Source organism: Nyctereutes procyonoides, unplaced genomic scaffold (genome assembly GCF_905146905.1).
Source record: "Nyctereutes procyonoides isolate TBG_1078 unplaced genomic scaffold, NYPRO_anot_genome, whole genome shotgun sequence".
NCBI classification, from domain to species: domain Eukaryota; kingdom Metazoa; phylum Chordata; class Mammalia; order Carnivora; family Canidae; genus Nyctereutes; species Nyctereutes procyonoides.
In genome coordinates this window covers 8,615,781-8,627,251 of record NW_026575125.1, presented here as the reverse complement: position 1 = coordinate 8,627,251, position 11,471 = coordinate 8,615,781, and positions in this window count along the sequence as shown.

The window sequence follows — 11,471 nt, the reverse complement described above, 5'->3', positions numbered from 1 at the left end:
ACACTTTTTTTTTCTTTTTACTGCAGGAGTTTTATTTTATTTTATTTTTTAAATATTTTATTTACTTATTCATGAGAGACACACACACACAGAGAGAGAGGCAGAGAGGGAAGCAGGCTTCATGCAGGGAGCCCGACGTGGGACTCAATCCCGGGTCTCCAGGATCATGCCCTGAGCTGAAGGCAGCACTAAACTGCTGAGCCACCCCGGCTGCCCCTACTTCAGGAGTTTTAGAGCTTATGACACCCTACAGAAGTTTGAGTATCCCAAGAGGAGATAAGCACACAGCATTTGTATAAGGTATTTGACCACAGAGCCATTTCCTGTTCCCCTTTTATTGTCTGTGCTTTTGTGTGCATATGTGTGCAGAATCTTACAGGATAGCAGCCCAGAGAGCAGGTAGGCAGGCAGGCAGACAGACAGACACATACATGTGAAAATAACTAGAAGATATTAAAATTGAATGTCTATAAATAACAGTAGTTATATAATAACAGGTTTAAGGGTGTTTATTTGTCTCCACCATGTTTTTTTTTAATTTTTTTTTTTACTTATTTATTCATGAGAGACACACACAGAGAGAGAGAGAGAGAGAGAGAGAGAGGCAGAGACGCAGGCAGAGGGAGAAGCAGGCTCCATGCAGGGAGCCCAACGTGGGACTCGATTCCGATTCCGCGTCTCCAGGATCACGCCCTGGGCTGAAGGTGGCGCTAAACCGCTGAGCCACCCGGACTGCCCCTCCTCTATGTTTTTTATTGTTTGCAAATACTTTTTAGAAGATAAACAATTTTTTAATGAACAAAAGATTAGAAAGAATAACTAGCATGTATGCATCTTGAGCCAGAAATTATAATTTTTTAAAGATTTCATTTATGTATTTATTTGAAAGAGAGAGAGAGAGCACACGAGGGCAAGTGAGGGAGAGGGAGCAGAGGGAGTGTGGGGGAGAGAGAGGGCAGAGAGAGAGGGAAAAGCAGGCTCCTTGATATGCAGGAAGTCCAACACAGGCTCTATCCCAGGACCCCAGGGATCACCACCCCAGCTGAAGGTGCTTAACCAAACGCAGATGCTTAACCCACTGAGCCACCGAAGTGCCCCAGCCAGAAACTATTTTTTTAATTAATTAAGGGTGGTTATTCCTAATACAATCAGATCAATTGATTTTTATCAGTATTCAAAAGATGTCCACAGGTTTCTATAAAAGATGAACCTCCTCATACATTTAAATTATGTTTCAATTTTTAAAAATTGAAATACACATGTTTAGTGCAATAATTGCTGTATGGTAGATTCACAAAAAGACTTCATTTAATTGAACTCTTTGAAGCCACGTTTACTGGGTAAAATTTACCATCTGGTAGTATATCTGCTATTATGGGGCATTAGCAAATACCATTATCAGAGTTCGTTATTTGTGATTAGTCTTTCATGATTTCTTTTATCCCTAGCACTGAGTTGTAAATATGTTAGCTATAGACTAAAATGTTTTATCCATGATGTTTTTCATTTTCTATTTATTCTTCCATTATTTGTGATCCTTTGATGATGTCCAAACATCAATATTTTTCCTCAATACTTTCCTGGCTCTACCAAAATTTAAGATGTCATATGTGAGTTTGCCTTAAGGCTTTTATGCCGCCAATCTGCTTATTCTCATATCCAAATCTATGTGCCATTGAGTTTCCCACATACAAAGGGGATCTCACACCAAAGTCACTGGCCTTTCCAAAGCTTCCACTCAATGCGGCTTCTCTCTTCTGCAGTTTCCTACACCAGAAGATTCCTTTAATTAGCTATTATACCATTCTGCTTTCATTCACAGTGGAGAGGCAAGAAATTTTAAAATCCATTGCTTATTGGTTTTCCTGATATGTCAGACATTAGTCATTATTTTACATAACAAAGCCACCAAAATGTCTAGCTGTCTTTTGGTGACCACAAATAAGATTCAATGTTAACATCAGAAACTTCCCATCACTCCCCATCACTCCCCATCATGAGCCAAAATCAAGAGTTGGCTACTTGGGGCACCTGGGTGGCTCTGTCACTTAAGTATCTGCCTTCAGCTCAGGTCATTATCCCAGGGTCCTGGGATGGAGCCCTGCATTGGGCTCCCTGCTCAGTGGGGAGCCTGCTTCTCCCTCTCCTGCTCCCCTTGCTTGTGCTCTCTGTCTCTCTGTCAAATAAATAAATAAAATCTTTTAAAAAAAAGGAGTTGGCTGCTCAACCTACTGAGCCACTCAGGCACCCCAAAAAGAGTGCTTTAGAATGCACACACATACACACAAAAGCACATATAAATATGATTAGATATTCTCAAAGAAACAATAAATAATAAATAAGGAATTAACTGCATCTTATATTATCATCCCATTTGGTTAAAATCTTATTTTCTTTAAAAATTAATTAGTCTCCTAAAGAAAATGACTTGTGCTTGATTCCTGGAAGAAACAAACTAAAAATATCATGAGTCGGGCTACACTGGGTAATTTCAAAAGCATAACTCACCAACTGTCTGAATAATGTCACTGTGAGAGGGAAGAATATTTATGGTGGCTCCTTCCTTGCATCATAAATTTCATAGGAACGAGGAAATTTGTTTCATACACAGCAGAGAATACTGATGAAATTTTCGAAGGTAGGAGCTGTCAATTTTGGTGACATTAGGGGATTTCAAATGTAGTAAAAAATGAAAAGCACAACTCCTACAAGAGTCCATGCTCATATATTTCTCCTTCTCCATTAGAATCTAAAATTATACTGAAAGAATTAAGTAGAAGAAACCGGCATTCTAAAAACAGCAAGCCAAGCGTCATCAGGCGTGGGAAAGGTCGGGCAGCTTTGCTATTCCTTTTCATCTCCTTACTAGATCTACGAGCTTCCTTCCTCCCAGCTAGGTACTTAGAGTATGTCTAAGACAATGGTCAAATTCACAGCTGAGAAAGCAGCGTGGCCAAAGAGAAACGACAAGTCATGACAAGCTCACTGCTTATAAAACCATGACCTGAAGACTGCCTGAAAAAGACTTCCCTGCTCATATGAAACTGTAAGCAAAAATATGTGCAGTCCTCTCACCGTGCAGCTTCTGGGAAAATCTTAGTTGGAAAAAGAAAGATACGGTTATCCTACAGGGGAAGAAAATGTAGTCGGCATTGACCTCAACCAAGTCATAACACATATGTTGTTGTATCTACAAGCAAAATAAAAAGAAAGGTGACGAAACAAAACTTATTTTCATTCTCTGTGGTCTTAGCCCGTGGGAGGACTAGGGTTTTGTGCTGGGCAGCAAGCCATGGTAGAAAAAGACAACTTAATTTTGGGTCAGGTGCGAACCACTCTGTCCAAGGTGACTTAGCTCATGAAAAGAACCAAAGTGAGAAGTCAGGAAAGATTTGCCATGATTGAGTTTCCTGTGGGTAGTTTTAAATATGCAGCCATTTAAATGGGAGGGAAGGCAGACAAATAGGTAAATAATTCACCGGAGTTGGGTCTGATACATTTTCAGAAGATAATAAAATGCAATATTGATGCCTTTATAAAGAAATAATTCAGCTTTGCATTGTTCAGCTGGGTTGCTCAAAAAAAAAATCTATGATGATATTGTATTGACCTATGGTTATCTAGAAAAGCAGCTGTAAGCACTACTGAAAGGGACATGCTCATAAATTCTCTTTGAATTATAATTCCCAAATAATCACAACATAAATAATTTCTAGAATTCTAGATGTTTCCTCTTATTTTTTCTTCTCAACGATGATCTTCTATTCCTTCTTCAGGTTCTGGTACTTTCTGATATTTTTAGTGTAGACTTTGCTTTTGTTTTCTGCTTCCAACTTTTAGAAGTTCTACTGAGAGCTTTGGCCCAGCTAATGTCTTCTCACAGATATTCATGGATTAGCTTCTCTCTCTCTCTCTCTCTCTCTCTTTATAGACTTTATTTCTTTTCTTTTCCTTTTTTCTTTTTTTAAGAGAGAGGGTCTGTGTGAGTGCACATGGGGAGAGGGAGCCTGGGGAGAGGGAGAGAAAGAATTCAAAGCAGGCTCCATGCTCAGAGCAGAGCCTGACCTGGGGCTCAATCTCGTAGCCTTTGACTATGACTCAAGCCAAAATCAAGAGTCAGAGGCTCAACCCACTGAGCCACCCAGGCGCCTCCAGCTTCTCTCTTTCTTAAAAATCTGCCAGGAGAAAAAACCTTCTTTAGCTGAGAGATGTAAGCCAGAAATAAGAACACTTCCTGGTGGGCATCGATGGCAATACCTCCTAAACAGAAACATGGACTGCTTTCTCTCCAGACTCACTCAAGAAGTCACGGTTAAGAGGAGGACCATATATGTTATGGTCCAAACTAAAATGCTTGTCTAAGAGCAAGCAAGTGGAAGTTTTGAAAATAAGGACACCCAGAAAACAGATGTAAACCAGGACTGTTCTGGGCAAACAGGGATGTATGGCCATTCTAAGTATTAAAGTTAAAAATCGCAATTTGTCCCTGGGTAACTGAAGTGAAGCAAGAAATCGAATTTGTGAACTTATGGAGAGGAGACCAGAAAAAGTCATAGCACTGGTAAATAGTACTGTCATTCTCTCCTCATTGGGGAGGATGTAGGATGTCCTCATTCCACCTGCACTCAGAGAAAAAAGCACATTACTGATTGAAAGGAGATGGTACCTGATTTCCACAAGTTTCCAAAAGTAATAGGTGCAGCAACAATTTTCAAAATGCAAGAATTTCATTTCCACACACATATAAACGATCCAAATGGCACATTAAGCCATAATATATCTTTGGTTTTATTCCTTATTTAAACTCTGGAATATAAAGAGATATCCATGTTTCCAGCCAATTTATATTATAGGTTATTAACAGGCCTTCTCTATTTTAAGACCTTGGTTGCAGAATATATTTCAATTAATGCTGCCAATAGCAGAGTGACCTGAAGAGATGGGTCAAGACTGCAGATATTTACAAAATAAATGAAATCATCAGGTTATGACTATAGAACTGGCAGGACTTAATACTAACCTCAGCCTGAATGGAAAAATTGCATAATAAAACAAAATAAATGGAAATAATCTTTCATGAGTGCCAATAATTTAGATTTATGGGGTCATCTCTACAAATTGCAATTCCTAATGGATTGCCAAACATGTGTCTGAGGACTTTCACTTCCTGTTTTGTACATTTTATTATCATTTGAAGGGCTAGAAAATTGGAGTCTTAAATTAAAGTGCAAAAATGGGGACATAAACAAATGTTTGGAAAGTGGATCGTGTGTAGAGATTCAATAAGCAAACTGTATGTTTCACAAGAGTTTTTATTATTGTTTAATTATGTAAGTTGTGAAATTTCATTCTTTCCTCAGTTGAAAGAAACATCCCGAGATTGTAAATGGTAAATTCAGATACTCTAACTGCCAGGCCCATTGCTGGGGTGGGGGGATTTCAATAGATGAAGCAGTACTTTTCAAACCAAAGTATCCTTTCTGTGATTACAATACCCTTATTTTATGGAGGTGTATAAAATCTGCCTTATTTTACAGGGGAAGTGACTTGGGCAGAGTGAAGTTATAGTTCAAACTAGAAATGGAACCCTTTAGACTCTATTAGGCTGCCTGAAGCATGGCTTGAAATTTCCCACTGCCTTATATCATCAGTTGTAATGCAGTTGGGTAGACTCACAGCTGTATTCATACCAATTCCATCCTAATTATGGTTCCATGAAATTACACTGCACGGATTTTATTGCAATCAGGAGACGCCCACTGTCTCCTTAATGGAAACCTGGGAACGACCCTGGCTTAATGGATCTCAACTGGGGTTGATTATGCTCTCCTCCCTACAAGGGACACTTGGCAATGTCTGGAGACATTTTTAGTTGATACATCCCTGGAAGGGGGAGGTGGGAGCTAGGCATGTTGTTAAAGATCCTACAACACACAGAACAGTCTCTAACAACAATTATTCAGCTTCGAATATCAATAGTGTTGCAGTTGAGAAATCCTGCCCTAGACATAAGCACAGTTATTTCCAAGGGATTTGGTTGGGATAGAACCCACCCATTTGATAACTCATCCAACTGGTTGATGTTGATGCCTATAGGCTGTAAAATCAGATACCTTTATAATTAGTTTCCAGATTGTGGGAATGTACTGCGTCTGAAGCCTGATGTTCCCTATTCAAAGTGTTGAAGGATCTTTAGAAGGTGTTCTGGCACAGGAAGGGAGGGAGGAAATTCTGAGGGATTCTGCTAAAAAGAAATGGCCAGGGGGCACTTGGCTGGCTCAGTGGGAAGAGTGTGGGACTCCTGATCTCTGGGTTGTGAGTTTGAGTTCAAGTTCTACACTGGGTATAGAGATTACTTAAAAATAAAATTATAAAAAAAAAAGGGGGGACGCCTGGGTGGCTCAGTGGTTGGGCATCTGCCTTTGGCTCAGGGCGTGATCCTGGAGTCCTGGGATGGAGTCCCACATCAGGCTCCCTGCATGGAGCCTGCTTCTCCCTCTGCCTGTGTCTCTGCCTCTGTCTGTCTGTCTGTTTCTCTCTCTCTCTCTCTGTCTCTCTCTCTCTCTCTCTCTCATGAATAAATAAATAAAATCTTAAAAGAAAAAAAAAAGGAAATGGCCAGCCTCTCATCCTTCATACCCTAAGGTGACCTCCCGTGAACCACAACCCTGCAGAGTCCCATCCTCTTGAAGATGGCTGGGACTGTGACTTGCTTCTAATTGTCAGAATTTGGAAAAGCTGATGGGGTGCTATTCTCACGATTATATTCTGTTATAGAAGACTCAGTCCCAGAAGACTGGAATGAGAAATTCTCCTGCTGGACTTGGAGAAGTAAGCTGCCATGTTGTGAACTGCCTGTGAGGAGAGAATGACAGTATTATTTACCAGCGCTATGACTTTCTCTGGTCTCCTCTCCATAAGTTCACAAATTCGATTTCTTGCTTCACTTCAGTTACCCAGGGACAAATTTGCGATTTTTAACTTTAATACTTAGAATGGCCATACATCCCTGTTTGCCCAGAACAGTCCTGGTTTACATCTGTTTTCTGGGTGTCCTTATTTTCAAAACTTCCGCTTGCTTGCTCTTAGACAAGCATTTTAGTTTGGACCATAACATATATGGTCCTCCTCTTAACTGTGGCTTCTTGAGTGAGTCTGGAGAGAAAGCAGTCCATGGTGTAGGAAATGTGCGGACAACAGGGATGAACAAACAGCTGTGCCCAGTTCCCCATGTGGGACTCCAAGAGGAAGATTCAAGAAGAGTTCACATGACAGTAGAAGTGAATCGAGGTAACCGCTGGTGCTGCTCACTGAGGAATGAGCAGAGGTGGATGCGAGCAGAACCATCCTGAGTTGAAGCACACAAAACACGGAAAAGCAAATGTGAGGTCTCAACAAAAGGGCTTGTAATGGAATGAATGCATTTTGGATGGAGAAGGTGGATGATGTGAATAATCAGGGGAAGACTGATTCAAGTAAACTGCAGAATGTTTTCAGTGACTCAAACGCCGATAGAAATGAAAGAAAACACGGCACTATAAAACCATAGGAAAAATGAATAATTAAAAAAATATAATGAGAAGGAAACAATGCTGGTAGAGCTGAGGAAATAAATGAAGGAGAAACAACCCTGATACGCTGAGAGAACCGGAGGCCAGTTTACTGGGGTAACAGAAATTTGGGGTGAAATGAACCTGTAGGGCTCCAGGCAATGAGGCTGGAGGAGGAGCACAGATTTAGGGGAAAGAGAAGAGGAGGCAGGAAGAAAGGTCTATTCAGAGAAGCAGGGAGAGAATGGCTATAGAGCCACTTGGTGCAATTTGAGCAAGGAGTTTCTAGAAACGTGAACAGTCAGGGTTAAGTGGTAAAGAAAGGTCATCGATGAGTAGACAAAGTGGGGGGAAACTTTCTCTCCGCAGAGGAAGGAAAATTGGAGGGCCTTCAGTTGTGCTGCCCTCAGGGACTTTGATCTCTCTGGGCTGCTGAGAGGAAATCTGAACTTTCCAGATCAAAGTGGGAATAGCAGATGTCTGTTTGATCACCTGTAGTTTTCAACCAGGACTCTTAAGCTGCTAAGAGAGTTCTTTACCAATCACCCTTACTTCTAACAAATGGACTTCAATTTGAAGGCAATTTTTAGTCTTTTAGAGAAAATTTCTGCCTCAAGACTATAGGCACTCTTATGAATCCTGGCAATAGGTCAGGATACTTCTCTCCCACGCCACCCCCTTTCTCTCTCTCATTCAGGAAAGGGTTGAAGCTGCAGTTGATGCTTTACCCAGTATTATGCCATCTAAGGACTATTAACTTGCCAATGGAAAATATTAGTTGGTACTACTCTGTAGAGGTTAAGAGTCAGCAAGAGGGGCCAAATGCTTTATTCATGCATCTGATATGTTTTAGTCAACCTCCTCTAGAACGGACAAGTGTTCTTCATTATCTACCGCAAGTGTCTACTCATAACACGGTACATGGAAGAAAGCAATGAACATCATTCCTTTTGGCAGTTTCAAAAGAACAAAACAGGGACGCCTGGGTGGCTCAGTGGTTGAGTGTCTTCCTTCAGCCCTTCGGATCCTGGAGTCCCGGGATCGAGTCCCACATTGGGCATGGAGCCTGCTTCTCTCTCTGCCTATGTCTCTGCCTATGTCTCTGCCTCTCTCTCTGTGTCTCTCATGAATAAATAAATACAATTTTTAAAAAAGAACAAAACAAAAGACAGGCAACAATTTCAGAAACAACTCCTAGAATGACTTTCTGAGATATTTATTACAAAGCAGAAGCCAGGGCAGCCCAGGTGGCTTAGCGGTTTAGCGCCGCCTTCAGTCCAGGGCGTGATCCTGGAGATGTGGGATCGAGTCCCACATCAGGCTCCCTGAATGGAGCCTACTTCTCCCTCTGCCTGTGTCTTTGCCTCTGTCTCTCTCTCTCTCTCTTTGTGTCTCTCATGAATAAATAAATAAAATCTTTTTTAAAAAAAAAACAACATAAAAAAAAAAAAAGCAGAGGCCAGAATTTGGGGTTAAGGCACTACTAACAATGGGACAGGGAAAGGAAAGGACTTGCCAAGGAATAAATGTCTTATTTTGCATTTCTAGATTCATTCTCCCAGTGCTATTTGAGTCAAGACTCCTGGAAAGCTCAGTTCAGTCTAGGCAAACTAGTTCAGCCACCATTGTAGTCATTAGCTGCTTTGCTGATTTGCTATTTTAAATAAAGCCTGCAGAGAGACTTGCTGCTCTGCAGTTATCATTAGCTCTGGCTAAGCAAGCTAACTTTCCATGATGCCGGTGCTGGGCAGTGGGGAGAGCCAGGGCACCCATGCATTGCCCTCATGCTCAATGCGGTACCCGCACAAGAGCATTTCCGTGCAGCCAGATTGATAAGAGCTTAGCTCTCAAAGAGAGAGAGTTGATTCAATGCAGGGCTCTGACCACCACTAGCTGTGTCTCCTTCAGCAAGTCTCTTAAACTGACTAAGCCTCTTTTTCCTTGCCTTTCCCAAACAAAGAGGGTAAGAACGAGGGATAAAATGATGAGGCACTACTGCATCTGCTTTAAAACAATGTTAAGAATAAATGACAGACTTCAAACACGGTGCTTAACACAGTGTTTGGCATTCTAAGTACCCTTTTATATAAGTTGTTATTTCGTTATAGATTTAATTGCTTTGGTTGATAACAAGATTGACTTTTGGGGGCCACCGAGGTGGCTCAGTTGGTTAAACGTCTGCCTTCGGCTCAGGTCATGATCTCAGAGTCCTGGGATGGAGCCCCACGTTGGGCTCCCTGCTCAGTGGAGAGTCTGCTCTCTCCCTCTCCCTCTGCCTCTTCCCCTGCTGTGTTCTCTCTATCTCTCAAATAAATAAATAAAATCTTTTAAAAAATCGGCTTTTTAAAAAGTTTATTTATTTAAGTAATTTCTACATGCAATGTGGGGCTTGAACTCACAACCCCAAGATCAAGAGTTGAATGCTCCATTGACTGAGCCAACCAGGAGCTCCAAGACTGACTTTTTAAAAAGAAGACCACTAGAGTTTTCAATCTATCTTCCTGACCTGGCTGTTTTGGTCACTAGCAGGATCAGTGAGGGAAGAGCCACTTTATATGTGGATGTGCATGGTGAAGGTAGGTAGTGGTTTGGAACAGAGGAACAAGGGAAATTTTAGGTATTAGAGCCCAATAGCAAGCTCCTCTCACAGCACCTACTAGACTATCATTATGTGTTTATCTTTTTTTCATCTAGATTATGAGTTCCCAGAGAGCAGGTGCTTATCTTCCTTTCCTGGTTTCTTTACAAGACTAGTTAGATGGACTGAATGGGAAGAAAGCATAATTTTGGTGGAGAAGTGTCAAGCGTCTATTTCAAAATCATATCTAATAATAGCACTTGCATTGACCATCTCTTTGCTGAAATGCCCAGGTCATAAATACAGGTCTTATCTTTGGAGACACGGGCACTCTTTATTCAACTCTCAGCACCATCAGTATTTCCTGTGTAGCAGTAACATCTTGTCCAGCATCCCCTGGGAGACTCATTTAGCATCATTTTTAAAAAATTTTATTTATTTATTCATGAGAGAGAGAGAGAGAGAGAGAGGCAGAGACACAGGCAGAGGGAGAAGCAGGCTCCATGCGGGGAGCCCAGGACTCCAGGATCATGCCTTGGGCCAAAGGCAGGCACTAAACCGCTGAGCCACCCAGGAATCCCCTCATTTAGCATCATCATTACCATCAACAACCCCACCAGCACCACCACCACTATGAAAGGGACATAGACATTAAATCTAGAGAAGGCTAAAAGCTCCCATTTCCATCTCTCTGTCTTGTAACATCCACTGTAAGGAAGAGTCTCCTTCCTCCCTGGGTCCTCATATAGAGTTTTTACCGTGAATATTTGTATCTTGATCAGATCCCTCGATCCAGGCTGCTGAGCTGTCTGTGCTTCTCTCCTTTTCTTCTAGGACTCAGACTAAAGAGTCTTGGTACACTCATTCCCTGAGGTTGCCTGGTGGCATCTAGAGCATCCTTGACCCAGAAGGAGAAAATCTGTTCAGATCTGTTTTTTTCAGACTTCCATTCTTTCTTCCCTACACTCTGTGGTCCTGAGTCATATCATCATTCTTTCCTTGTAGAAAGGAAGAAAATGACTTCTAGAGTTCTCTGAAAGGTGCCTTTGGTTTCTTCCCAAATCTCACCATCACCATTCCTCTTGTCTTTCCAGAAACCTCCAGGCAGCAGCCTCTGAGATGTTCCACCACTGCCCATGCCTTCCCAAACTTTGAATAGCATTGACAGTACAGTTAGCCCAATGTTTTTGATCTCTGGCCACCTCTCGCATGCTCAGTGAACATAGGCATATACAAATAATAATTTCCTGGGGGGGGGGGGCGGTGACTGGGTGACGGGCACTGAGGGGGGCACTTGATGGGATGAGCACTGGGTGTTATGCTATATGTTGGCAAATTGAACT